We start from the raw sequence: 24273 nt of genomic DNA, 5'->3' as shown, positions 1-24273 counted from the left end.
TGGATATAACTTAATATAACTTTCTTATGTAGAAAACATGGCTTATCTTAGGTTTAACTATGCATATAAAATACCACCTATCTCCTTCATTGAAAAAAGAATGGTGTCTTTATTCATAAATATTAGTGATTAATCGTAGCAATGGCTATTATTCTCTATCAAACAAAATCAAGGACTAAGTAATGAAGATCTTGGTCGACAACAAAACTTATGATTATTAACTTCACATTAAAATTCACTTCATCTCCACCACCTTCAAGGAAATCTTTGTTATCCATCACCATGTCGATGTTGTGACTTGGTTCTTGAAAAACATTCAGCATGTCTAATTCATGGAAACCTTCAAGTTAGATAGTATATGTCATGCTAACTTGCAAGAGATTGGTGTGAGGTACACTGAGGCTTGCAGGGCCTGCCCTGCAGTTTGCCCTCATGAAAGCATAGAAATAGATTATAACCAGTTTCTTAAGAAAACATGAATCCTTTCTAGCCTTGACATCTCCGTGACCAACAAGATATACAACTCCTAATAATTTAGAACACTTCCATAGTTCCAAATGTACATCACAAGAAGGAAGCAGGTGGAAAAAACCATTTATCCAACCATTTTCCCCCACTTTCATCAAAACTGCAGAAAAATAAATCAGCTCAATTGATCCAAATAGAACAGGAAATCCAATCACAAGGAATATATTTTTTGCCCATATAAGAACCATGACAAGAGTCACTAGGCTTGTAGTCACCATCATCATCCCTACCTTTGCAATGCCATATGCATTTGATATCTCGGTCGTGCTCCTAAAACAATCACATAACAAGACACACATTATCATTAGAACCTAGTTGATGACAAGAATGTAGATCTGACCCATGAACCGTCGGGATGTGTGAATTATTTTCAATCTGGGAAAGCATCCTAGGGCCATGGACATTTTAATAGATGAAATTGTTGCCGAGATCATTGCCTGGCTTGCAATCATGGCAACAACAGTAGCTATCACGAAGACTGGCTAGATAAAACCATCTGGAATTGAAGCATAGAATACCTTCTCCACCATAGGGGGATGCTTCATAAGATATGCAACTTGATCCATGTAAGCCAATAGTAGGCATGGGAATACTACACATGTGAAGGCTATTTGGATGGATCTTACTGAGAAGTGACCCAAATCAGCAAACATAGCTTCAGCTCCTATTATGCATAACACGCAACCTCCTAGGGACATCCATGCTTTGATAGTGTTCCTCTTGAACAAGTAATAGATATAAATAGGATTGAATGGCCTTAAAATTGTCATGTCATGTTAAATAATATTGTAAAGTCCAATAGAACCAATAGAGAAAAACCATATCATGAGTGTCGGAGAAAATGTCATGCCTACTTTACTTGTACCAAACTGTTTTATGTTGAACAAGATCACCAGGAATATGATTGAGACAATGACCACTGTGTCTTCCGTAAAGCTAGATATTTCATCTTGCAGGCTACTCACAACAGACATGACTGATATTGTAGGTGTAAGTATGCCATCCCCAATTACCATGGAAGTACCCATGAGAAACAAGAGTAGCAGTAGGGTCTTCAATTTTGTACTTCTCTGAAGGCTTTCTTTGATTCTTAATCATCTTTCCAGTTCCAGGGTGGGCAACTTGAGCTTGAAACTACAATTTTTTTAATCTGATGGTTGCTGGTTGGGGAGCAGATTGACCTTTGCATATATGCAAATCAAAGAGTAAAAAGAAAATGTCCCCCCTTCACCATTGTCATTGGCTTTGAGCATAATGAACACATATTTAGCCAAAGGGACGAGGGCTATTGTGTACATCACTAAAGCTAATGCACCCAAAACATCTTCCTCTCCTTTGGTACGAGCTTGGATGAATACACTAGTGAAAACATACAAGGGGTTGGTACCCATATCACCATAGACCACTCCAAGTGTTTGGAATGCCAAGCCGAGCGTCTGTCCTAATGAAAGGTCCTTATCATGGCCCTTATGAACACCAGGCACCTCCATGGCCTCCACATCAAAGGAATCCACTCACTTGGTCTTTAGAACGAGCCCACGCCTCATTTTGTGTCCTGTCTGATCATCGTCAACAAACCACCTTGGGGATTCCCCTTCCATTTCACTGCCATCAACCCACCTAGACTCTGATGACAACAAAGACATTGAGCCCTCACTGATCCCATCCCTGTCTTTCTCATCCCAGACATTGATATGATAATGGGGTTGACAATGACAAGAATGATACACAAAAGAGAAATCAATAAAAACTTAGGAGAATCCCCACAACTGTTTATAAAAAAAGCACAAGTTTATCATCCAAAGAAGCAATTTCTGCATTCAAAGACCACAATCCTCAATCTCATAATTTTATCATCCATAGAAACAACTCCTGCATTCAAATCCCATAATCTAGAAAAAGAAAGAGCTCAATCTCTTCGACCCACATCGTAACATCGCATCCCACATCTAGATTTCCATTGAAATCCTGAAAATCCTCATACCCAAATGATTTTTTCCAATGATTTCTATGAATACATTACCATCCTTCGATCAGAGCGTTTTTCTTATCTCATCAAAAAAATTCTCCGAGGTCACGTTAATACCAATAAAATTATACAGAGCGATAACCTGTAGTTATGAAACAAAATCAACACACTCGAATCTCAGCTGAAGCAATATATGTTATAAAGATGATAAGCTCGTGGAAGATGTTCATTGTAGTTTTGTTGGATTATTGAATATTAAATCATAAATAGTTTAAATTGATTTAGGTGATAATGGCTTCATCGTAGACCATGTTAAAACATTAATACTAAATCATAGATAAAATTTTAACCTTTTTTATATAGCATTAATTGTGTAACAATTTACAGTGTTAATTGTTTATTTACTTATAAATTAATAAAATATAAATTATTTATAAATTAATAAAATATAAGTGATGGCTTTAGGTACCAGGAAATATCTGCAAATAAATTAGCTCCTCTACGAGTATGTTAATTTTTTAAGTTAGATTACAAATATAAAATTTAAAAGTATATAATATTTTTTTATGAATTTTTTTTACTAAATTTTTTTTTTTTTGTTTTTTTTTTTTTTTTAAGTTAAATTACAAATACAAAATTTAAAAGTATATAAAATTTGTTTTATGAACTTTTTAACAAATTTTGTTTTTGTTTTTATTCTCTACATTGGATTATTTTTCTATGTTCTCTCCATGTGATTTTTCTCACTAGTTAACAAACATGGTATTAAAAACTCACAATGATGGGATAATGTGTTCTATCATATCTCAAACTATTCCCTCGCCGTAAACACTCTTAAATGATCATTTTCATGGTATTAAAAACTCACAATGATGGGATAGTGTGTGCTACCATATCTCAAACTATTCCCGCACTTTTTAGATGTAAACACTCTTAAAATTATCATTTTCAAATTGCCTATAAATATGAATTTTTTTATTACTATATGAATAAACCATTAAAATGTTATGAATAAGATATATGAAATCTTTTTTATTATTATGTAAAGCCAAATTTTGTTGAATTGTCAAAATTTAGACTTTAAAATTGTAATATTTTTTTATTATATAAAGCTACCTCTCCTAACCTAAAACATCACTTAAATCAATCTCTTATATCATAAAATATTCTAAAAAATGAGATTTTATATTATTTTCTACTTTAGTATTTTGTCAAATATTAAGAAATGTGAAACATAATATATATGTTAAAGAAAAAACATATTATATATCTTCAAGGAGAAACATATAATGGTAATGCAAAGTTTTAAAAGGTATGCGATCCTTGGGCTTATTGAACAGTATATCAAAAATTTCACACCTTTTTATGAGATATGGGAGGAAAACATGTTAAAGATTTTTAATAAATATAAAATTTCCAAAATGATGCTAGTTACATGTGATTCTTTTTTCATTGTTTGTGATTATGAAAAATGAAACTCAATGTTTTTTCATTAATGCACACATATTTCATTATATAATTGCATATAGGAAAATCATCCCATAGCCGATAACAATAAAAGTGAAGAATTTATGGTCCAATGTTATATTTAAGGGAGATGTTTAAGGATGATGTTTGAATTTTGTTTTGCATTTTAAGACATTTGGAGGAAATATTAGGAAGGACTTTGAGAAAGGATTGTCCTTGATTTTCGAAAATGGAGTTGTTCCTTTCCAGCCATATGCCCCAAGTGACCATTAAAGGGAGAGCTCATATGTTTTTTGGATATTTTCTTTATAGCCATTTTTTTACACATATCCATAGAGTCCCCATGCCATTGATGTGAGTTACCAATATACTTATGAATTTCAAGCCATACTTTGATAGTGAAGGGGAAATTTATGAAGAGATGTGGGATGTCCTCAAGCAAAGTGGGCATCTACTGGGCATAAAGAAAAACCTTTTTTGTAAGATATCCCATGTTGGCACTTCGTTTTTAAGGAGAAACCACATGAATAATTTAGTTTTAGGTGAATAGTTTTGATTCTAGATCTTTTTAACCCACCAGGGAGGAAGGAAACCTGAGGTTGACGGGCTAAAGACAAATAAACAAACTTGTGATTGCAGCTACTCGAGGGGGTGTTTGACCAGACTAGAGTGTCTTTAGAATTTGAGAGAGATACCATATTATGACTAAGAGTTTCAATATATTTGTTCCATTCTTCAGTCAGAGCCCCTTCCAATAGTAGGTCAACAAATTGCCTCCAAGCTAGGCAACCCATCAGACCCATATGATCAAAGGCCTGATTTAAGAAGAAGATTCTTTGAGTGTGAAGGAGCTTGGATGAGTTGATCAGAGAATATATGAGAATCCCCACAACCTATTCAGGGATCTTTCCCTACAAGAAGTTTTATACCATCTCCAATTCGCCATCTGAGACCTTGCAGTATGACTGAAGTGTAATTTTTAAGAGCTTTCCAAACGAATGATCCAGAGGGTGGAAATCACCTGGGAGTATGAATCCAATCCATTGTTGAATAGGGGCAAATATATTTGTTTGCTATGAATTGCAACCACAACCCCGTAACTTGAAGCAATTTCCGGACACCTTTTTAGCAAGAGCCTTAGAGAACCAAATGATATTTTTTAAGCCTCATCGTCCCATTTGCTTGGGAATGGCTATGGAAGACCATGCTGTAAGTGAAAATGGGTGATGATCTTGTTCCCATGCCCACAAGTATCTTAGATAGATTTGTTTAATTTTGTGTATTATTTCCAGAGGAACACAAGCAAGCAGTGACCAAAAAACAAGAATTGCTTCTATTATCGCTTTGCAGAGTATCAACCGACCTGCTCTGGAGAGCTACTTGTTGCACCAATGCCTAATTCAAAATTCTATTTTGCCAACAAAAACATTGCAGGGTAAAACAAATCTAGCGCACGATAGATTTGTTTTTAGCACAAACAAAAGCATTAAAGGGTAAAACAAATCTAATGCCCGCTAGATTTGTTTCTAGCACAAACAAAAACATTGACAAGTAAAACAAATCTAGTGCACACTAGATTTGTTTCTAGCATAAATACAAGCATTGTAAGGTAAAACAAATCTAGTGTATGCTAGATTTGTTTTTAGAATAATCACAAGCATTGCAGGGTAAAAAAATCTAATGTGGGTTAGATTTGTTTATAGAACAAACAAAAACATTGCAGGGTAAAATAAATCTAGCATCCACTAGATTTGTTTCTAGCACAAACACAAACATTGCGCTAGATTTGTTTCCAACATAGACCTGGTCATTGTAAGGTAAAACAACTCTAGTGTATGGAAAAATAGAAACAAAAGCATTGTTAGGTAAAACAAAAGCACAATCAAAACATTGCATGTTAAAACAAATCCAACACACATTAGATTTGTTTCTAGCACAAACAAAAGCATTGTAGGGTAAAACAAATCTAGCGCACGATATATTTGCTTCTATCACAAACACAAGGATCGTAAGGTAAAACGAATCTAGTGTAAGGCAAATGCAAAAGAATTGCAGGGTAAAACAAAAGCACAAATACAAGCATTGAAGGGTAAAACAAATATAGTGTGTGCTAGATTTGTTTCTAGCACAAACATCAATATTGCAAAGCAAAACAAATCCAACATGCGCTAAATTTCCTTTTAGCATAAACACATGTATTGCAAAGTAAAACAAATTGAGTGTGCCACTAGATTTTCTTTTCGCACAAACACAAGAACAATGCATGCGTTAGATTTATTTCACCTTGCATTTTGCTTTTGTTTCTACTAGAAGGAAATCTAGCATGCACTGGATTAGTTTTACATTGCAATGTTGCTATTGACAACATGCTTGTGTCTGTGCTAGAAGTTAATATGGCATTCACTAGATTTGTTTCACCCTACAATATTGTTCTTTACTTCTGTTTACGCTATAAGGAAATATTACACGTGTTAGATTTATTTCACCTTGTAGTGTTGTTATTGGCAATGTGCTTGTGTTTGATTTAGAAGGAAATCTACAATGTTTTGGATTTCTTTTGCTCTAAGGAAATCTACAATGTGTTGGACTTCTTTTGCTCTATAATGTTGTTGTTAGCAATATGTTTTTGATAGAATTAAATTTAATACACATATTATAGGGACTATTCCATGTATAAAATACAATCTTTGTCCAATGTTGGAGTTTATGAATAAATATATTATTGAAGTATGTTGTGTTTTTGCTTTCAATGCACAAATATGCAACCATAAAGTGACAAGCACAATTTTTTTAGCAACGTGTATTGTTTTTCTTTCATCTCTAATATTTAGCTATGAACTTCCAAAATCAATTTCACTAATTTCTATATGCATAAGGTCACTTTTTCTTCATCGACACACACATCTGACAAAACTCAAATTTACACTTTTTGGGGACCTAGAGGTGTTTAACATCCCTATGTATTCATCCTAAATAGTATGTCCTCATATATGTAATGGTAGGAGGTCCTAACAATGGAACTAATGTTTTGAAATGTAATTTCAAAACATTCAAAGTAAAAATGAGAATTATTTAGTATATATGGTACTAGAACTTTTATTTGGAAGAAAACTTCTAGAATGACTTCCAAATATCAAGTTTATACATCAAATATCCTCACTAAGTGAGATATAAATACAATTTATGTTTCACTTACGACTTTTAAAAATCTTAAGTAGCATCAATTTTGGACATTCTTTGATGTTATGAAGGACCATGTTGTAGTTCTCCAACAAGTTCTACAATTTTCTTAGGAGCATTATTTGTACACATACATCAATAATACAAGTGTCATTTCCAAAGTCAAATGGTGGTTCGATATGAGTTAATATCTATCATTCTATAATGCTACATTGATATCTAATTATTAGGACTTCACGCACACAACACATATGTAAAGTACATTTTTGTACCAAGCACTAAATGATAGAGAACAATGTTACAGTGAATACAAAATAGCTACCGTAATATCTTAAATTATTTCATCCATATTATTTTTTTGAAAGTTGTGTTTTGACTAGAATATAAAATCACACTTTACATGGTTTAACCTTAATTACAAACTACAATTGATTTTTTACATAATTAATAAGAATTACAATGGAAAAAATAAATTTTACAAAAGGAGAATGCATTGACCTCTTAATTAGTGGTCAAGTTATTGGGCTCGGAAGGGTTGAATCTACATAATTTGGAACTTTTTATGCATGAGAAAGGGTTATGTAGACTATGATACAATGTTGATAATTGATGTCACTCAACCACATTTGATTGTGGAGGATGTTGATGAAGGGTACATTCATCAATGGGAGATCATGGGTTTGAGACCCAACATAGTTAAATCAAAATATTGAAGCATGTGTTAATTATTATCGAGAGTATACTAAATATTTTGTTTGAGAAAATACTAAGCTTATTTACTTTGTTTTACAGGTGCAAATGGTTCTTCTACACTTTCCCTTGGAGGCAAGGTAGATCATTAGCAAGATGGAGTGAAAGTGGGTGAGGGCTACATATTCAATAAAAAGCTAGGGTATAAGGTGCATGGGAAGATGGGAAATAAATGATGCATAATGGTTAGAATTGAGAAGGTGTTAAAACATGATGCTTCTATACCATATCCAACAGGATTTGAGCATACACTAGGGGGTGTATTGGAATCTTATCATATTTATTCAGAATTAGATTGGGAACCTCACTATCATGATTATGCCATAAATATTCCCCAAGATAGGGTTACCTTCATATGCACAAATGTTTATCTTACACATGATTGCAAAGAAACAAGCATGTGCATTGCCAAAGGAATAATAGTTAATGTCTGTGAGGATGACATGGTTGAGGGTGAAAGACCATGTGAAATGGAATTTGGTGTTTTTGTGGAAGAGATAGAAATTGCCAAATATGTAGGATTGGGGATATGTATAAATATTTATTGATTAGATCTTTTGTAAATTTCTAGAAAATCGCTTCCAAAAAACACTAAATTGCCAAATATGTATAAAATTCTTGATCTACTTGAGAGAATATCTTGAGTTTTATCTTTTGAATGATCTATTGATATATTTCAAAAATAATTTTCAATGTTTGTTGTATATCAAATATTCCATTCTTATTATTTTTTGAGGGTTTTTATATTATTTAGTACACATGCACATTTTGGTTCAACTTCAATGTAATCATGTGACCATACTTTATGCAAATTACATGACACTTTCATTCAACTTTTACATTTAAAGTTTTTTTTTTTTTTTTTTTTTTTTGGGTTGGAAGGATTTATAGAATGCACTAGATTTCTTTGTTCTTGTGCCAAAAGGAAAACTATCAAGATTTCACCCTCACCAAGGTTAGTACTCTGATATTGTTCTTGGCAGTGCATTTGTGATTATGCAAAAGGATACCTAGTAATTACTAACTTTCTTCTAGACACCATTATAGTTATGCAACCAATGCTCTAGGAGTGACATTGTCTCAATAATCACAATAGTTAGAGTTATATCTTTTGATGTGCCCTTTTATTGAATTTGGAACAATTTGTGAAGATAAATGATAGTGTAAAAGAAGTGTATATAAAAATGTGATGTTGTTGGCACTACATTTGTGCTTGAGTTGGAAGGAAATATAATTGTATAGCTTTCCTTTTGGCATAAACATAATAATCCAATCATAATTATTTGACCCATGGAGAATAATGTGATCTTTGTATAATTTTGAAGTTTATGAATAAATGTATTATTGAGGTATACTATATTTTTCTTCCAATGCAATTTCTTTGCTTTTAGAATAAAAATGAGAATTATCTAGTATTTACAGTACCAAAACTTTTATTTGGAAGGAAACCTCTAGTTTGGCTTTCGATTATCAAGTTCAAACATCAAACACCCTCACTAAGTGAAATATAAATATAATTTCTCCTTCTCATGGCAATTTTAGACATTATGTAGCATCGATCTTGGAATTTCTTATATTTTCCAAAGGACCATGTTTTGGTTCTTCAACTTCTACAAATTTCTTATGATCATTATTCATACACATACATCAAAACTACAAGTGTCATTTCTAAAGTTAAATAGGAAGTTGGTGGTTTGATATGAGTTGATATTTGTCATTCTATGATACTATCTACATCTCTAATTTCTTGGTCTTCATACATATTTTTTTGTGTAATTTTTATGTAAAGTAATTTTTAGTAGTAGGCACTAAATGGTGGGAAACAATGTTTCATTACATACAATATGACTACCATATTATTTAAATTTTTGCATCTATATTACTTTTTCGTAAGTTGTGTGTTTTTGTGAAGATATAAAGTCACACTTTACATGGTTCAACCTTTTAATTACAAGTTACGATTTAGTTGTTGTTACATAATTTATACAAGCTACAATGGAAAATATAATTTTGGCAAAAGGGGACTATGTTGATCTCCTTATTAATGATCAAGTCATTGGGCTAGGAAGGGTCGAATCTACAGAGTCTGGAACTTATTATGTCAGAGAAAGGGTTAATGCAGGTTCATGTTACAATTTTGATAATTGATGTCACTCAACCACATTTGATTGATGAGGATGTTAATGAAGGGGACATACATCCATGGAAGATCATAGATTTGAGACATGACATAGGTAAATCAAAATATTGAAGCACGCGTTAAATATTATTGATAGTATAATAAGTGTTTTCTTAAGTAAATACTAACCTTATTTACATTCGTTTATAGGTGCAAATGTTTCTTCTACATTTTCTATTGGAGACAAGGTAGATCTTCTGCAACATGGAGTGAAGGTGGGTGAGGGCTCCATATTCAATACAGATCTTGGGCATAAAGTACATGGAAATATGGTAAAGAAATGATGCATAGTGGTTAAAATTGAGAAGGTGTTAAAACATGATGCTCCTCTACCACATCCAACAGGATTTGAGCATACACTAGGGGGTGCATTGGAATCTTATGAGGTTTGGCCAAAATCAAATTTGGAGCCTCACTGTCATGATCATGCCATAAATATTCCCCAAGATAGGGTTAGATTCATATTTACAAAGGTTTCTCTTACAAATGAATGCATGGGAACAAGCATGTGCATTGCCAAAGGAATGCTAGTTAATGTCTACAATGATGACATTGTTGAGGGTGAAACGCTAGGTGAAATGGAATTTGGTGTTTTTTTGGAAGAGATAGATGGAAATTGTGGGATATGTAGAATTGGGGATAAGTCTATACATTGTTTGGTTATATGGCCAATAAATAAGTTGGTGGACAAAAAAGGTGTGATATTAAGGGTCAAGGAAAAGTTCAAGGAGCCACCCAAGGAAATGGTGATATGGGATGTTATAGAGGACACAAATCCCTTAAACAAATGGGATGGGTATCTTAGTAATGAAAAATATAAAAACTCAATTGATATTCATGTAACAAGGTCATATAAAAGGATTAAACGAGTTATGGCTACAAAAAAATGCAAAATGTCAAACCAAAATAGATGAGAGAAAGAAATTCGACTTTTCGCAGCAGATGTATGTTGTAGAAAATATTGTTTTCAACATGTGGATAGGAAGTCCATTGCAGGTGCTAGAAGGGATATGATACAAATAAATAAAAATGGTATTAGGGAATTTGCCTTGAATTCACTCATGTCAAAGGGCCATGGCCTACCACCTATTGCTAGAAATGTAAAGGACATGAGATTAAATGGGAATATTATTTGTAAGAAAGCATGGTATAAGATACATAAGATTCCTCAAAGCACATTCTATAACTACCAGCATTATTTCCAACATGGACATATCAAAGCTATTCATGGTAACACCAACACATGCAAAGCACGAGCTCACACAGTGGCAACCATAGAAATCTTGTCTTTGAGGTTTCTGCGAGTTACATCATTGTTTAGATTCTCTTTCGGATCCATCGCATAAGGATTCTTTTACATCGACGTTTAGAACCAGCAACGATGGTTCATCTTCAGGATGTGATCCGGAAGAGAATCTAAACAACCATAGAAATATTACACAAAATTGTAATGGATAATTCAGATTTTTCACCAAACCAAACACGTCAAGTTGAATAAGATGGAACATATGCTCCTTTAAGATTGCTTCCTTCAACTTATACACAAAATTCTTTGTTAAAAGAGATTAATGAGGCTCTTCAAAATCTCAATTACCCATCAATATCATAGTAAAAAATGAGCAAGATATGGAATACTAAGTTTCGAGATGTGGCATTTTCAAAGAACACCAACTTTAGTAAATGCAGTGAATGTATTACATTGAAAGCACAAATGAAGTCAGTAACTGCAAAATAGTTGGAAGAAAAGGCATGAGGTACGCTGAACAAACATAACAAGATTGTTATGTGTGGAAGATATTGCTACTATGCCCATAGAATTATGTTAGAGCAGCTTCCAAAGGAGCATTTGAGCATTATGCATGATAAAATGGACAAAAAAAAGACTTCGATCTCAAGGCTACGTGTCAAATCAAAATCTATTGTAGGAACAAATTTAGGTTTGTCATTGACTGATATGCTTACACATGAGCATAAGACAAGAGGTTTTGATAATTTCTCCCTACCATTTGTACATATGGGATCAAAATTTACTACTACATCCCTTGTAAAGTGCTTAAGGGATCTTAAAGACCCATAAATGGATATGTATGGTTATCTACTTTATGAAAGTGGAAGTTCAAGAAACCCACTTATAAATGCATTACTTGACACCTCTATTTACTCAAAATGTCAAGTGTACAAGGATGATTTTATATCTAATGGAAGATCAAAAAGTCAAAATGTTGATTTTAAACCTCTTCCTCCACATTTTTTGTTACAATTGGACAATGCAGCAAGTGATAACAAGAATCAATACCTTTTCATGTTTCTATCACTTTTAACTACAGTTAGTGTCTTCATCACTATTGTGGTTGGGTTCTTGCGTTTGGGGCACACCCATGAAGACATAGATGGAACCTACGGAAGAATGTCTTCCAACCTAAAAAGTAAAGATATTTATTCTAAGTTATTTGAAATGATGGATACATATCGCATAATTGAAGAAAATTTAGTGTTTCCGCCTACACTTATTGGCAAGGTCTCTGACTTCAAAAGTTTCCTTAATGGATACATCAAGGAGGGAAAAAATGCACTAGTTGGACATCTTAATGTCCAATACTTCCAATTTCTTGTACTCAATGATGTTCCAATACTAAGATACAAAGAACAATTAGAGATATTAAGTGGTCGAAACTTGTTGAGTTATGGAATATAGATGATGAAGGTCAAACTATAATTCCCATAAGGAAGCCATCTTTCTTAGCTTCCAAACATAATGATGTCTCTTTAAAAGAACTAAAGGAAGGGATAACATCATACATAAAAATGTGGAAATACACTATTGGGAATGAGGATTCACCAATTGTTACAAAGGAATGGAAAAATAAAGTAGTGTATTGGGAAAGAGTTCTTGATACATTAGATGGAATCTATAATGATCATAAAATAATAAATGGAAGTGATTCATCTTGTGAGGATTTCTGGCCCAAGACAAGGCACATTGTTGATGTTGATCGTAATGCACTCCAAGTAATATCAAGTATTATGGATGGAGATTTTGATAATGCGACAGATGAACCAATATATGTTGGACCCAAACACAAAAAGCCAAAGCCAACATTCAATCTGATGATTAATGTTGAGAAAGGAAAGATGTTGCTAGTTAGATCAAGAAATGAGGATGCAAGAGAGATGATTTGGATAGAAAAATCCTTCTAAGATATCTTTACAGATAATGAAAGTGAGAATCTTCATGTAAAGGTTGACTGGTGGAAGCTTATGTCAGGGAAATACAATGGAATTTTTTAGAGCAATATTGGGTACCAAATCTTAATGACACAGAACTTGGCTCTATTCCAATTAATACCACAATGTGGGCATGGATGCCAAAGAAAAAACATTGCAAGAAGACCAAGATAAATAAATATGGTGTAGAAGCCATTCTTGATCTACTTGAGTGAATATCTTAAGATTAGGTTTATATGATTCATGAATGTAATTTTTTTTTAAGGATCTATTAATATACATGTAGACACACTTTTCAATATTTGTTGTATATCAAATATTCTCTTCATATTATTTTTGGACGAGTTTTCTATTATTTAATATTTCAATGTAATCATGTGTTGATACAAACTACATGATAGTGCCATAAAATATTTAAGTTTTCAAAGCTTTATTTGACCAACATGACTTGTCACCATATCAAATATGCATAATCATATTCAATAATGCACTTAAAAACATATTCTAAACTTGGTCTATTAAAACAATAGTGGAGTACCTAACTAGTATTCTATTTAATATAAGCCATTTAAACACTTAATAAATAAATGCTAAACACTTGTAATAATGTTTGAAGTGAGCTTTCCTTAATATTCCTTATTATAATTGTTATAAATCAAATTTGCTATTTTGTTGCACTCTAATTTATAAAACCTATTTTGATCATTGAACAACACAACTAAAATTATAAAATATTTCCTCTTATAGATTTTGAAGTGGTGCCAACATTGTACTCGTATAATAAATTTGTACTCAACGTAGTAAAAGTAGTTAGTGTCAATTTAAAATGGTCAATAATAGTAAAAAATAAAATATTAATATATTGTTAAATAACTTTATTGGTAAGAATTTTTTTACAAAATCTATTATTCATGAGTCAAATTTAATACATAAATATAAATATAACTATTAATGATAATAAAATTAATGTAAGGAACCTAAGTTTTAGATTAATGTTAATATGTTCTTTTCAATATAATATCCTTAAACACTACATGAATAAAAACTAAACATTTGTAATAAATAGTTTAGTAAAACAAAAGATGACTCTAGTCTCCTTCGATTTTTAATGAGCCTGAAGTGACAAGTGCTCAGATAGACCTTTTCTGTTAAGGAGTCTGAAAAGGAACGAAAGGGACTGCTCTGGAGAACTAGGTAGAGGGTGTGCCAAACCAATCGCAAAACCGCAGAATACTTTTTAGGGTACGGGCGATCAATCTTCCCGAATGCTGTGTTCAGTGCATTGCGATCAGTAGGGCGGCCTCTCTCTTTCCTCTTGTATTTGAAAATAATCAAATTGTACTAGTTTGTCACTATTCTAATTCATGATTGATTTTGATCATTAAAACAATTAGTAATTGAGTCGAGAGGCTCATTCTACAACCTAGTATGAGGGGGTGTGTAAGTTTGTCTGCTCGTCTGTGCCCCTTTAAAATAAAAATTATGTTCTAAATATAAAAATAAAAAAATAATATGTTTTAAAGTAATTAGAAGTAAAAAAATGTGTGAATTATATGTTTGAATCTTATACTTTTCAAAAATATTTAACTTATAGATTCAGATAAATTATTTGAAGATCTATGTTAACTAATTTATGCCAATGTCAACTTCATATATATATATATATAGATATATATATATATACCCCCGGATGTGGGTGATTAAATGTTCGAAGGACATTCGGGTGGCGTTTCATGTGGGCATCTGTCAGCTCGCATACGCCACGAGTAAGTTCACTTGGGAAGGGGAACGGGCCTACATAACCACATTAATGCGGCCATTATGGTGTTCATCTACCGTCATTATCGCCGCGTCTTGCTGCTCCTTAAACGCTCATCGCATTCCAGCTCCAATGCATTCTGCCGTCGAGGTTTCACTTGCAGTTCTGGGCGTTTCTCTGCATCCCGTTGCAGGGGTTCACAGCACTGTTAATGTGCAGAGATTGTATGGTTATTGGGAGGTTCTGCAATTACCCAGTGCACAACAAGCTAACATGCGGCGCGAAAGAGTCAGGCTACTGAGCAGAAGGGGGGGCTCTGGTGGTCGAGCTGTCTCGCAGCGCTCCTCCGACACTCTGGAACCTGAACGGCGAAGTCCTCCGTCAACGAGGAGTGGCAGAGGAAGGGGTCGCGGTAGATCAGGAGAGGTGGTAAGTGAGCTTGCCACTCACCAGATAGCGCGGTATCGCTTCCCTTGCTCGTTCGACAATGCCATTTTTATTATTTCTGTCTCTATTGAAAAGCTTGAAAACAACAGAAATTTGGGAGCGGCCCAAGCTGTTGAACCTGTGGAGCAGAGAATTGCAAACTCAGAGGAGCGCCTGCGCTCAGTCTCAGAGGATGCTTCGTCGCCAATTCTGGAAAACCCCGCTGGCCCAGGTGTGTCCGTGCGTGGCGATCCCACCGGCTCGGTTGCTCCTCATTCGGACTCGGAGGACCTTCTTCGGTACGGGTGTCTAGTTGTTGAGGAGCCCTATACCACAGATGATGACTAGCCTAGCTTATTCTGGTTTTGTTGCTATGTTTTGGCTCCGGTCCTTGCAAGTTAATGTGTCGTTTCTACATATATCAGCTGTTTCTGTTTGTATCTGGGCAGGGTCTGTCCATGTTTTTGTCAGTCTCAGGGTGTCGTCTGTCAAAATGTACTGGTCTGGTCACTATGGAACACTGTAATGTGTTGGAGAACTGCACTGATCTTATGTGTTTTTCTAAAATGCCATCGTCAGGCTGAACTCTCAAGGCCACTGCTTCGCTGTAACTTTTTGTATCCATAATAGAATTAGTCTTATTGAGAGAGAAAAAAAGGATATATATATATATATATATATATATATATATATATATATATATATATATATGGTTAAAATTTTTATTTGGTTTTATATTTACTCTATCTAGCATTCAAAAATACGGTTTGAACAATGAAAAATAACACATTGTATTTTGGACTCTAAAAAGTTTGCACGTGAATAAATTTGCTCCCTACATCCGCACTTAAGATGAATCTATGATGGTATATATTGGACACATTACGATGATTATTTGTCATTAAATAACTTTACACTTAATATATATCTTGCATATTAATATATTATTCATTAAGTAAGCCTCAATCAACTTAGTTTTTAACATAAAAGTACAAGTAAAAATAAAAATAAATTATGCTACTACTAGCATTCAACATTTAATTTGATCCTAAAAAATATTTTCTCCTCAACTCTAAAATGGTGCAAACTTCCTACAATAATGTGTAATGATGATGATGATAATGATGATTATCATCCACTAAGACCAAATATGGTATATAAGAATGGCAAAAAGATATTACACAAAATTATTTCGAATTTTATTGTTATGCTAAAAAAGAATTAAAAGAAGTGTTTCAAGAGCATCATAATTTTGTTTAGTTAAAATATCAAGAAGGTTGGTAGCGACACAAATATTTTGAAATTTAAATCCAATATGAGCATAAACTAGATGATCTATGAGAGTTTTTTTAATCTTCAACCAAGCTAATAGTGTTGCAAAGGTGATAGACTTTTAAATTGTGCCAACATTGTCTTAGTAATAATCGTAACTTAACAAATACATGATATTTACTGTATTGGATTATAATTAAATGGCTTAATAATAGTAAAATACACATCATTATTTTCATAAAATAACCTTAACAAACTTATGTTTTAAAACAAACCATAAAAATATTAAAATAGATAATGTAAGGAATCCAAGATTAAGATGTGAAATATTTTCTTTTGCAAGTTTATATAAATTTGGTTTATAAATTTTATCATGATAATTTTTACACAAAAAATGGTGAATATATACATTAAAATTAGTGAACTAAGTGACTTTCTAATTCCTCATTTTGAAAAAACTTTATCTAGTTAAAGTTCTAAATTCTAGATCCACTAACTACTTCCAAATTTAATGAAATATGTGTTAAGAGCAAGAAAACATTCCTTTTGAGACCATGGCTGAAAACATAAACGGTAGAGAAGATGAAGAGAGAATAGAAGGTGCCTTTCCCATCCGAGAAACCAACAGGGACAGGAAGATGAAAAACATAAGTCCCTCAGCCTTACCTCATTTCCATGGATTGACCACTGAAGACCCTGATACCTTCCTGTTTGAGTTTGCTGTCCTTTGTCGAACTTATGGCTATGCAGAAGACGAGCAAAATTTGAAGCTCTTTCCCTCTACCCTCAAGGATACAACACTACGCTGGTTCATGGGGCTACCTGGAAACAATATCACAACTTGGGCTCAGATGCAGCAAGCCTTTAACAACAAATATCGGGACTACTGTAGGTTAAAGGAAACAAAGGGAGAGATCTTTCGGATGACCATGGGAAGTGATGAGTCTTTAGAGGACTACGAGGAAAGGTTCCAACTTAGCTATAAAAGGGCCAGGTGCACGCTTGACCCTGAATCTGTGAAACTGGTTCTGCTTCGAGGAGTCCCCGAAGACCTTCTAGATACCCTCCATCTGCTAGCTAGAGGAGACATCTACCAACTACCTTATGAGGACATAAAGACTGTGTTTAGAAACCACTCTAGGGCAGCTCGGAAACGAGGTAGGGGGAATTCACTCTCAGCTAGTACCACCTTCTCTAAGCATGAGTTTGCTAATCAGATGGAAGACCTCAAAAGTGAGATGAGACAGACCATTTCTATGCAACCAGATACCTTCCGAATCCAACAGAAGAAAGAGGAAGCTAAGAGGGCTTTGGCCATTTTTTGTCCCATATGTACAAGGAAGCATCCTAAGAACGAATGTCCATTGCACTTAGTGGAGGTATGTTTTGTTTGTGAGGAAGAGCACCCCATGAACCAGTGCCCAACCTTACCTGGACTTAAAGCCATGTATCAAGGGGCTGAAGGGGCCACTAAGCCACTCTACTTCCTCAACCAAAGGAGGCCGCATGGGTCCAGACCTTACCAGAAGGGGATGCAAGGAACATCCCAAAATTATTACAATCCCAACCAATCCGCTCACACGCCTTCTTGGGGCCCCCCTGCTCATCCTTCCTGGTCCACACCTTCTCCTTGGTCTTATCCATCTCAATACCATACTCAACCTGCTGCTCATTCGTTTCACTCTCATGTCCAACCACACCCTCAGTGGAATGCACCTCAACCGGGGTGGAGGCCCCAATACAACTCTCCTCCAGCTATTTTGCCTCCACCTCCTACTCAACCACAACCATTACCTCCTGCCCCTCCAAGACAACCCTAGATGCCTACTCAACCGAACCCGAAACCCAACAATAGACAGGCCCAACAGGTATACACTGGAGAGACAACATGCCCTACCTATGCTGTGGAGATTTAGGAGATCAACCTGCGATCTGGAAAGGTCCTTCCAGATCGCTAGCCTCCTCCACCGGAGGAAGAGGAAGAGAAACAAGAAAGTGAACCCAAAGCCATTCCACCCTTTCCTGAGAGACTAACAGTAGCTATGCAACCAAACCTAGAGGAGACTGAACTTCTGGGAGAACTTAAACAGTTGTGTGTGAAAATCCCACTTCTCCAGGCCATAAAAGATGTACCAATCTACAACAAATTGATCAAGGAGAAGTGTTTCAGGCACCCAGGCAGGCTCAAGAGAGATGCCCCGATTATCAATGTCATAGGACAACTGTCCGATCTGATGTTGGGACAAGTAACCTGTCCAAAATATTTGGACCCTAGGAGTCTTGTAGCTGACGTCCACATCAATGGCACCATAATCCCCCACACCTTGATTGATCTAGGGGCTGCCATTAATGTGATGACCAGGGACACTATGCTTAAACTTAACCTTCAGAGTTCCTTAAGAAAGACCTCGACAATACTGCAGTTGGTAGACCGCTCCACCGTGACTCCCGAAGGGATTGTGGAGGATGTCCTGGTCTCTGTTGATTCTTGGGAGTACCCTACGGACTTCTTGGTCCTTCAACCAAAGGAAAAACTCACTGGATACCCCCTCATTTTGGGAAGGCCTTGGTTAGCTACTGCGGATGCTTACATCAGTTGTCGAGCTGGAAGCATGACCATCAAGAATGGGCCTATGTCCAAACAGCTAGTCCTATACCCTCCTGCCCAACCTCTGTTAGAACATGACTTACCGCTTTGGTTGGAGGAGGAAGATGAGGGTGAAGTCTACTCTGCACCATTGTGCACAGTAGAAGCCACCAGGGGAGGTCCTCTGACCGAGGATGACTTGATCGAGAATTTGATTCAAAATCCACCTCCCAGTGCACTATCATTAGAGGAGTTAGTGGAAGGTACCCAAGCCAGCGCTTTAGTGGACCTTTGTGTGGCCGATTCGACCTCACCCAAAGTTAAAAATGTGGAATTTGGCCCTGAAAGAACTTTAAAGATCAACTCATCCCTATCTTCCTCTCAGGAGAAGGAGCTCTGTAGCTTATTGAGCCACCATTTGGATGCTTTTGCCTGGAGCTATAAGGAAATGAAAGGAGTCCATCCGTCGGTCTGTACCCATCACATTTACATTAAAGAGGATTGTAAACTAGTCAGGCAGCCTCAGCGGAGAATGAATCCGGCCCTTAAGGACATCGTTAAAGAAGAATCGCAAAAGTTGTTGGATGCAGGATTCATCTACCCCATCTCGAACAACGAATGGGTTTCTCCTCTGGTGCTTGTACCCAAGAAAATGGGAAGTGGAGAATTTGTGTAGATTATCGAGAACTTAACAAAGCCACCAAGAAGGACCATTTCCTTTTACCATTCATAGATCAAGTGCTAGATGGGCTGGCAGGGAAGAAGTTCTTTTCTTTCCTAGATGGGTTCAGTGGGTATAATGAAATCCAAATTAGCCCGGAAGACCAAGATAAGACCACCTTCAATTGTCCTTCGGGAACCTTTGCCTACCGGGTCCTTCCCTTTGGGCTATGCAATGCTCCTATCACTTTCCAGAGAGCAGTATTGAGCATATTTGCTGAGCTAGTTCACAATTCGGTGGAAATCTATATGGATGAATTTTCTCCTTATGGGTCTAACTTCCAAGAAGCATTGTCTAACCTGGGAAAAGTTTTAACCAATTGTATTGAGATGAACCTGTCCCTCAGCCCTGAAAAATGTGAATTCCTGATGATTGAAGGGACCGTGTTAGGTCATACCATTTCTCAGCAAGGATTACAGGTGGATCCTAACAAAATTGCTATCATCCAAAAGGTTCCACCTCCTCAAAAGGTAAGGGATGTTCAGAGTTTTCTAGGCTTAGCAGGATACTATAGAAGATTCATTAAAGATTTCAGTAAGCTAGCCTCACCATTGTTTGGCCTTTTATGGAAAGATGTTGAGTTTAAATGGAATGACGACTGTCAAGGGGCTCTGGATGAGTTCAAAGATAAGTTGGTGTCCGCCCCAACCTTGAGAGGTCCAAACTGGGCCCTACCTTTCCACATCCACACCGATGCCTCGAACAGAGCCATAGGGGCAACCTTAGGGCAAGTTGAGGAGAAACTACCATATGCCATGTAATTTGTCAGCAAAAACCTGTCCAAGTCAGAGATGAACTATACTGTAACCGAAAAAGAGTTCCTGTAGTCCATTCCCTAAACAAGTTCAGACACTACATCACTGGTTATTAGACATTCCTACACACTGATCATGCTGTGATTAGATATTTAATGAATAAGCCTGATGCAAATGCTCGTATCATTAGATGGTTACTCTTGTTGCAGCAATTTGACTTGACCATTGTGGACAAGGCAAGTAATGAAAATGTTGTTGTTGACTTTCTGTCTAGATTGGATTTGCCTGCAGGTGAAGAAGGGACAATGGATGACCAGATGCCAGACGAACACCTGTTTGCGATTTCAATACTCTCTCCATGGTTTGCTGATATAGCAAATTACTTGGTCTCAGCACAGTTCCCTCCACACCTATCCTCAAGAGAGAAGAGAAAAATCGTGAGGAAAGGTGCCCCATTCATTGTGTGCATAGACTACCTGACAAAGTGGGTAGAAACCAAGGTAACCAAGGCAGTGACAAAAGGAAAAGTGGCTGAGTTTTTAAGGAAAATATCTTCTACAAATTTGGCTACCCAAGAGAGCTGGCCACCGATCAAGGAAGTCAGTTCACCTCTACCCTAATTGAAGACCTGCTCGCTCATCACAAGATCAAGCACAGAACTTCCACCCCTTATCATCTGCAAGCTAATGGGCAGGTGGAAGTTACTAATAGATCTTTGGAAGAGATTTTGACTAAAGTGGTGAGCAGCAACAGGAAGGATTGGGCCAATCGCTTGGTTGAGGCCACCTGGGCCTACAACACCACTTGGAAAACTACAACAGGTTTCACACTTTATGATCTGGTCTATGGGAAGAAGGCTCTGCTGTCCATAGAATTCGAGTATAACACATTGAGGATGGCATCTCAGCCGGACCTAGATCTCAGCCATGCACAACGGGAAAGATTACTGTAGCTGAATGGATTAGATGAATAGAGAATGCAGGCCCTCCTCCACTCAAAAGTAGTTCAAATCCAGAGGAAGATATGGCATGATCGAAACCTTAATGAAAATCAATTCCAGCCAGGAGATTGGGCGCTGCTGTATGACTCAGGATACAAGGATTTCAAAGGGAAACTGAGGACAAGGCGGTTAGGACCATATATAGTGGAGAAATGCAACAACAATGGGTCAGTCCTTATCAGGACCATTGATGAAGAAGCCATCCCCATGCTTGTCAATGGGCATCGATTGAAAATCTACAGGAAACCCCTTTCGAGGCAGGAGTTCATTGAAACTTTGGACAAATCAGTGCTGGTAGTGGAGCAGGGCCCTGTCTCTACTCCATCCACACCTTGAGCATAAAAAAAACAAAAACAGAGAAGTGAAATAAAAAGATCCTTGGGTGAAAACTTCTTAGAGGCGCTCGGGGCAGATAGTGAGGGTGAAAACCTCATGGAGGCGCCCCAGCTGTCTCTCAAAAAAAAAAAAAAAAAAAAACAGGCCTAATCTCTGTGGAATAATTGCAGGTTGCAGGGAATATATTGCAGGTTAGGAAGGTTGCACAAAACAAGGACAGAGGTCAACACCAGGCTACAGGACACCCTCATAGACACTTCCTCCATGACCACTCGCCTCTCCTAGGATATGATCACATTCAGGGGCAGATTTCACCTTCTATAGGATGTTCTGCCTATTCTACAAGCAGTTTATGTCTTCTACATGAAACATCCCGTAGAACCTTCGGGCAAGCCAAAATCAATCTTAGAGGGGAATCTGAAGGTTGGAATCTATTTGTTAGGCCTGCAGACACCCCTATTTCCACCCATCACCATATGGCACCCTGTTCCATCTCTTTACACCTCCATCACCCACCTGGTTATGTGTTCCTGCACAGTCATACAAGAAACCCTGTTTTCCTCAGATTGACAACAAGAATTTTTAGTGACAAGTCAAGTAACAAAGTCTCGCTCACCTTACCTGTCCAAACTCCATCTAGATCCATCATCCGCAATATAGCCCTGCTCGTTTAGTCTGCATCCCAGGAGGAGAAGTAGCTACAGGACATCCTACAAGAATACTATAGCAGTTGATCCCTCTGGAAGACATACTCTGGAGGCAGGAACAACCGACATCAACAAAGGGAACATGCAAAAGACTCCTCTTGGACGTGAAAACATCCTCGGCAGCCGAAACCCAGTAGAACCTATGCATGCAGCGTTGATAACCGAAGGATCGGGTTCCAAAACCCATGCATACAACATCAACAAATGAAGGAATGGGTTCTAACACCCGTGCACGAGGTAGCAGCAAGAAAAGTAGTGGTTCCAAGACCCAAAGTCTTCATAATGCGTCCACGGTCATGTAGGTAAGTGTCTAACCTCATTCGTCAATTGCATAAACTATATTTCAAAAACTGCATGACTGTGAAAATGGTTTGGATTGGACGGGACCGGTGGCTAGTCAACTGGACACCCTCAGCCAGTTACAAAGCTTCGTGGGATTTGAACAAGTTCAGTTTCGTTGAAATTTGCCGCCGAGACGTGCAACCGACACGTGTGGAGTGTCCAGTCGGGAAAAATCAACGGGACTGGTAGTGGTGGCAGTGGTTAATGGCAGAGGGGAGGTGATGGCAGTCAGAGACATGCAGAAAAATGATGGCCGTGATGTTGGATCAACGGTTCAATCCGGCCACCTCATTCCCTCGCCACGAATTTCGCCGCAGTTAAAAGATATTCGGCTGAAGACTCTCACCACCCGCTGTTCATTTGCACTTGCAACGTCCTCGGCCGAAGTACGCGTTCTCTGCGTCCAAAATATGTTAACCCGTCGTCCTCCACCGAGTTTTTCGGCATGTTCAAAAAAATCTCCCGCGTACCGGGCTCGTTCAGAGGCGCAGTGACATCCTACAGAAGCTGGCAAGAGTTCTACAGGAAGCAGCTCTACAGGAAGTTTGGCACAACTTTCTAGAGAAGAGAAGCCTAGACTTTTCTTCGTTGAATTTGGAGTTCCGAGAGAGGTAGGCTTGAAAACACTCTTCCATGCATGGTATGTTTTGGAAAGGTGGTGAATTGAACTGTTTCAAATTGGGGAGACCGAGAAAAATCCGCCTGTGAGTTGAAAATAACAGTTTGCCTTTTTGTTGCACGATATTCCTCAGTTTTTCTACATCAAAATTCTTCTCCACATTTCCTGTTGCCAAAATTCTCTTATAAGGAAGGCATATGCAGCTGTGAGAGCCAGCCTGTGGATGAAAAATTTAAAATTTTCATATCTGAATGTGTCCTGAGAAGAAAACTTGGTCTCTGTCCTCTGTCTGTAGAAGTAAAACTCTTCCTTTCATAACCAAATAGCTGAGAGCTGAGTCACATCAGGATTGAAACCAGGGAATTGTTGCTCATTGATATTAAACAGTCGAGGAATTCTTCCTTGAGTCCAGGGAGAAATCCATAGAAAACATTCCCTTTTCTGATCAGAG

The 24273-nt window shown here is 36.7% G+C and overlaps 1 pseudogene; it reads right to left on the bottom strand.

Moving 5' to 3' along the window:
- Positions 1-526: 526 nt before the first annotated feature.
- On the bottom strand, positions 527-2174 carry LOC149221537 (putative potassium transporter 12 pseudogene; annotated as a pseudogene).
- Positions 2175-24273: the final 22099 nt, after the last annotated feature.

This window comes from Pinus tabuliformis, chromosome Q (genome assembly GCF_031772625.1).
Source record: "Pinus tabuliformis cultivar Carrire ecotype Pingquan chromosome Q, CPIR1, whole genome shotgun sequence".
Lineage (NCBI taxonomy): Eukaryota > Viridiplantae > Streptophyta > Pinopsida > Pinales > Pinaceae > Pinus > Pinus tabuliformis.
The sequence above is the reverse complement of the archived record's forward strand: the minus strand, read 5'-3'. Positions and strand labels throughout refer to the sequence as shown.